Source organism: Schistocerca americana, chromosome 1, assembly GCF_021461395.2.
Source record: "Schistocerca americana isolate TAMUIC-IGC-003095 chromosome 1, iqSchAmer2.1, whole genome shotgun sequence".
Classification (NCBI taxonomy): Eukaryota; Metazoa; Arthropoda; class Insecta; order Orthoptera; family Acrididae; genus Schistocerca; species Schistocerca americana.
This window is the reverse complement of record NC_060119.1, coordinates 759173907-759180327: the sequence shown is the minus strand read 5'-3', so window position 1 is coordinate 759180327 and position 6421 is coordinate 759173907. Positions and strand designations below refer to the sequence as shown.

General features: G+C 43.3%; 1 pseudogene; it reads right to left on the bottom strand.

Annotated features, from left to right (window-relative positions):
* Positions 1 to 5734: 5734 nt before the first annotated feature.
* LOC124558465 lies at positions 5735 to 5852 on the bottom strand (annotated as a pseudogene).
* Positions 5853 to 6421: the final 569 nt, after the last annotated feature.

The window sequence follows — 6421 nt, the reverse complement described above, 5'->3', positions numbered from 1 at the left end:
TTTCTTGAAATTAATTACTAGTTCTTTACACTACCAGTTACGTAACAACCACACTGCGTTTCCCACTGTGATGCTAATTGCTATTAAACAGTTTTAGAAAATGTGAAGTTTTCGCAAGATTACAGAGTTTTCTACTTTGACTTATTGTTCGCTACTTTGACTTACTGTTATGTAAATTACTTCTTATATGAAATTGTCCGAACAGAAAAATTGTTAAATATACTTCTTTGCCAAATTATTTGTCAATAATCAGCACATAATTATCAAGTCCCAAAAAATTAGCTTTTTGTTACGTCGGTAACCCCTCACTCAAAATTGTCTGAACAAGAAATATTGTTAACTAAACCGATTTGTCAAATTATTTGTCAATAATCAGCACTTAATTAACCAATCCAAAAAAATAACTTTTTTTCAAAAAATGGCTCTGAGCACTATGGGACTTAATTTCTGAGGTCATCAGTCCCCTAGAACTTAGGATTACTTAAACCTAACTAACCTAAGGACATCACACACATCCATGCCCGAGGCAGGATTTGAACCTGCGGCCGTAGCGGTCGCGCAGTTCCAGATTGAAGCGCCTAGAACCGCTCGGCCACTCCAGCCGGCTAACTTTTTTGTTCCCTTTCATTTAAACTATAAATCAATTCAAAAAACTTCACTTTTTTCTATAATTTACTTTCGGTTCATTAATGACAAACTCGATAAATTATGGATATGGAGAGGATTCTGTCATGTAGTTGTTACTGACGAGTACACACCTTAACACACGTAAGTTGCTAAAGTATTTGTTATTGGACGATTCGCAACTAACACTGGCCAGCCTTTTAAAATTCTAAATGATAAACTGATCGGGTCTTACTTCATACCGGTATGGTCGGTGCGGCGAGGTCCACTATACCACGACAAGGTACGGCCACAGGCTCTTCACCACAATTAACTTTAGGACCCCAGCGCTCTTCTTAAACACTGGTTAACGTTGATGCTTTGCTACGAGCTCAATTACATCTTCACGTTATGGTTGGCCATGCCTTACGTGAGATCTTGCAGAGAAATGAGTCTTGCGTACCCTCGCAGCAGAACTCGTTCTTTCCGTCCGACCCGCTCACTCCCTTCTAACCGACTCTCCTTACTACCTGACAAGACACTGCGCCCCGCGACAGTAAGACAATAGCAACAACCCCTTTGGCTTACGTAACGATATTCCCTGACTTGGCCAGTGTGTCTACTACAATTCCATATATTCTCTTTCCTTGGTTATTTTGCACACAGGGAATTATTAAAACTTATATACGCCACACTAATATACACAACATATTTATACACTTCATTTAAATGTACATAGTTAATGAAGCAGGAAAAAAATTATATGCGGGCACTATGTCCAAGGAATAGAAAAGCAACTGGAATCACTCAACAGAGGAAAGTCCACTGGACCTGACGGGATACCAATTCGATTCTACACAGAGTACGCGAAAGAACTTGCCCCCCTTCTAACAGCCGTGTACCGCAGTCTCTAGAGGAACGGAAGGTTCCAGATGATTGGAAAAGAGCACAGGTAGTCCCAGTCTTCAAGAAGGGTCGTCGAGCAGATGCGCAAAACTATAGACCTATATCTCTGACGTCGATCTGTTGTAGAATTTTAGAACATGTTTTTTGCTCGAGTATCATGTCGTTTTTGGAAACCCAGAACCTACTCTGTAGGAATCAACATGGATTCCGGAAACAGCGATCGTGTGAGACCCAACTCGCTTTATTTGTTCATGAGACCCAGAAAATATTAGATACAGGCTCCCAGGTAGATGCTATTTTCCTTGACTTCCGGAAGGCGTTCGATACAGTTCCGCACTGTCGCCTGATAAACAAAGTAAGAGCCTACGGAATATCAGACCAGCTGTGTGGCTGGATTGAAGAGTTTTTAGCAAACAGAACACAGCATGTTGTTATCAATGGAGAGACATCTACAGACGTTAAAGTAGCCTCTGGCGTTTCACAGGGGAGTGTTATGGGACCATTACTTTTCACAATATATACAAATGACCTAGTAGATAGTGTCGGAAGTCCCATGTGGCTTTTCGCGGATGATGCTGTAGTATACAGAGAAGCTGCAGCATTAGAAAATTGTAGCGAAATGCAGGAAGATTTGCAGCGGATAGGCACTTGGTGCAGGGAGTGGCAACTGACCCCTAACATAGACAAATGTAATGTATTGCGAATACATAGAAGGAAGGATCCTTTAATGTATGATTACATGATAGCGGAACAAACACTGGTAGCAGTTACTTCTGTAAAATATCTGGGAGTATGCGTGCGGAACGATTTGAAGTGGAATGATCATATAAAATTAATTGTTGGTAAGGCGGGTACCAGGTTGAGATTCATTGGGAGAGTCCTTAGAAACTGTAGTCCATCAACAAAGGAGGTGGCTTACAAAACACTCGTTCGACCTATACTTGAGTATTGCTCATCAGTGTGGGATCCGTAAAAGATAGGGTTGACGGAAGAGATAGAGAAGATCCAAAGAAGAGCGACGCGTTTCGGCACAGGGTTATTTGGTAACCGTGATAGCGTTACGGAGATGTTTAGCAAACTCAAGTGGCAGACTCTGCAAGAGAGGCGCTCTGCATCGCGGTGTAGCTTGCTCCCCAGGTTTCGAGAGGGTTCGTTTCTGGATGAGGTAACGAATATATTGCTTCCCCCTACTTATACCTCCCGAGGAGATCACGAATGTAAAATTAGAGAGATTCGAGCGCGCACGGAGGCTTTCAGACAGTCGTTCTTCCCGCGAACCATACGCGACTGGAACAGAAAAGGGAGGTAATGACAGTGGCACGTAAAGTGCCCTCTGCCACACACCCTTGGGTGGCTTGCGGAGTATAAATGTAGATGCAGATGTAGATGTACATGTGGATGTACCATATTGACGCCTTAGTAGTTTCCAGCTGTACCTTGTAAGGTGCGTTATTATACAAGTGTAAGTATACTCTCAAGGTGTGGGTATTTACCAAAACATCTATTGCAGAAGTAAAGACTGAGATATGATAAGAGCAGGTGTGTGAGAATGATGTAGGGATCGCCTGGAGCCGGGCTGGACCCTTTATGTTTTGTCAAGATGCAGACGTTAGATGCAATGAAACAGTATTCAAGATTATTCCGAGTATTACTCGGAATACAAGTCGTTGCCGCGTCTTCTGCGATGGCTGGTGGCTACGTAATCGGGAGAGGATAGGAGAAGTTAGTTGCTTTTCTTCTATTGTGGTCAAAGATAATCTGAGATTGATTCAATATACGTAAAAGACCCAGTTTTACCGAGAGCTCTACATACGGCATACGGAAATTAACTGTGATCTCTGGTAGCTGTGGCTACGTCGGTAAGCAGCATTACTACAGCGGCTGGAATTGAACTTGAAAATCGCTTCATTTCTCTGGCATCGATACGCTTATAACTGCTCGCATTTAAGCTGCGAGTTAACAAGAACCTCATTACGTTGATAACTATCTTCAGATGCAAGTGGCTTGCGATCTTCGTAGGTGTTCCCGACAATGTAACGAGAAGTAGTCATGCTATATAAATACGCACCGTCTGTCTCACAAGACGTTACTCTAACTAGGAAGGTCGTACCACAACATGGATACTGTATGTTTTCCGATGACGAAGCGTTCGTCACTTTTTTGCCAGTAGACGATGGTGATGGATTGTTGGAGATGAATCTGATGACACTACATGAAACACAGAGGCAATGAAACAAATGGTTAAAATAATGGTTTACTTGGAAAAGCGGTGGAAAGAGTTCGGGCGAACTAATGCTGCTGAAACACCTCAATGATCGTGCTGCACAAGAAGATATGAAGTTTGCCCAAGAGAAACTTATTATTTCAATGTCTGAAACTCACTCTTTCTTTTTTCAGAGTCTGGTCAAAATTTATCAGAAATGATGAATAATTTGTGCGTTTACGTGAAAGTAAATAGATGGTGTGTGGTTGTACCATTTAAACAACGTCATTTCAGTTTTTTCTGGCTGAGTCTGGATGACCTGAGATTCGACCTAGTCCGGATAAATGAGGTTCCATTGTGCCGCTGAAAATAAACAAAGAGTCTGTTCCTGCGCAAAAAACTGTATCGTAATGGCTAAATATGTTTGGGGAATAAACAGGGCGATTCTTAACAAAGTTAAAAAAAAAAAAGAAACAAAAACGGCGTAGATGACTCTGAGACAAGCAATTTAATACACGACTCACAGGGCCACAAATACAGGGAAATACCATAAAAGTGAATAACGAATACTGAGCATGTTACGTCACCAGATGACGTACCCCGTCGCACGTGCAGTGGAGTCCCAAAATACGGATGGTATTTTCTACCACATGTGTGAAGGGTGATTGGGCAATGCAATACTTGCAGTGAGGCGAAACGGTGCAAATTTCGAACATCTTTTGTAAATGTGATCTGTTGTAAACGCAGAAGTTACAAAACTATTGTCGTCGCAGTAATCAAGCACAAGCTGTCCTTATTTTGTGTTGCTTTCCTTTCCCCCAGTTTTTTTGTTTACAGACCTTATATGGTACAGAAAATGTAGGTTATTTACTTGTAGCGACGCAATTCAGAAATTTAACTCGTTTACTTGTGACACAATATGATAGTTTTTTGATGTCTTGCACTTTGCAGTAAACCAGTGGAAACTGCAAGACTGTTAAATAAAATAATAAACCTTACTTCAACGTAAGCACTTAAATTTCTAAAGCAATGTAGAAGAAAAATTGCGTGCCTGACGCAAAACTCTAAACCTGAGCTCCACGCGCAGGTAGTCCCGGAGCCACGTCGACGTGGTTAGTTGACTTGAGGCTGACTGATGAGGTGAGACATCGGTAGGGCCCACCGCTACACGTACGCCGAGGTGCATCATGTCACTCGTTCAACATTTGTCATACACTTTTGAGGTACAATATCTCCCGACTTTTGTGGCCCCATGTGTCTTATATTAAATTACTTGTCTCGGCGTCATCTACATCGCTTCGTGGTTTTTTAAACGTTACTAACAATCACACTGCGTGGGGTGTCCCTTGTAAGAGTCGTGAGGAGCATTTTCCCTGCTGTTTTGGAAGATATTTGCCGTTACGTGTTTGCAATGTACAACTGGATTCAGCACTGCTAATCATGTCTTTCAGGTGACGCCCAATATCGACGGAAAGCGTCGGTTTGTTTCCCGTCCAAATAAAAAATTATTTTTAAAGCGGTACTGTGGCCGAGCGGTTCTAGGCGCTTCAGTCTGGAACCGCGCTGCTGCCACGGTCGCAGGTTAGAATCCTGCCTCGGGCATGGATGTGTGTGATGTCCTTAGGTTAGTTAGGTTTAAGTAGTTCTAAGTCTAGGGGACTGATGACCTCAGATGTTAAGTCCCATAGTGCTTAGAGCCATTTGAACCATTTTTAAAGCGGTATTTTACGAATTCATTCGAAAGAGTGCGCCCGAATTGTTGCAGTGCGACACTCGTGTTATCAACATTTTTGACAGGGATACCGTGAAACTAAACGCCTTCCGAACAGGCCATTAACGCCCAACAGCAGCTACCGGCCGTCGTCTTATTCTTAGCCCACAGGTGTCACCGGATGCGGATGTGGGAGGCATGTGGTCAGCGCACCGCTCTCCCGGCCGTAGGTTAATTTACGAGGTCGGAGCCGCTAATTCTCAATCAAGTAGCTCCTCCGTTTGCCTCACAAGGTCTCAGTCCACCCCGCTTACCAACAGCGCTCGGCATACTGAATGGTCACCCATCCAAGTGCAAGCCCAGCCCGACAGTGCTTGACTTCGGTGATCTGACGGGAACCGGTGTTACCACTGCGGCAAGGCCATTGGCCACAGGGACAATATAACACGAGAAATAACCGGCACCCCAGCGGCGATAGCAGCGCCTTAGCCCGTGTTGACTGCTACCGCCATGCATCAGCGCTTCGCGGACGCTGCTGGAATACTTATACTGGTTACCATTCATGTTTTACTGTCTTTGATAATACATATCAGTGTTGGATACTATCACACTAGGCTTCTTTGCGACAGTTCTATCGAGTGAGCAAGTAGAATTCCGCTGTAAAATTAGTATCGTTTGTGAAGGAAAACAATTTGACGCTTGCCGTCGACAATGGGCGTCGTAATAGTGACTTGATGAGCAGTATTTGTCTGGGCTGATTCCAGATAAACGCAAAAATCTGTCGACACACCAAAGAAAATAAGCCTAACGTCTATTAAGATGGGTTCAAAAATGGTTCAAATGGCTCTGAACACTATGGGACTTAACTTTTGAGGTCATAAGTCACCTAGAACTTAGAACTAATTAAACCTAACTAACCTAAGGACATCACACACATCCATGCCCGAGGCAGGATTCGAACCTGCGACCGTAGCGGTCACGCGGTTCCAGACTGTAGC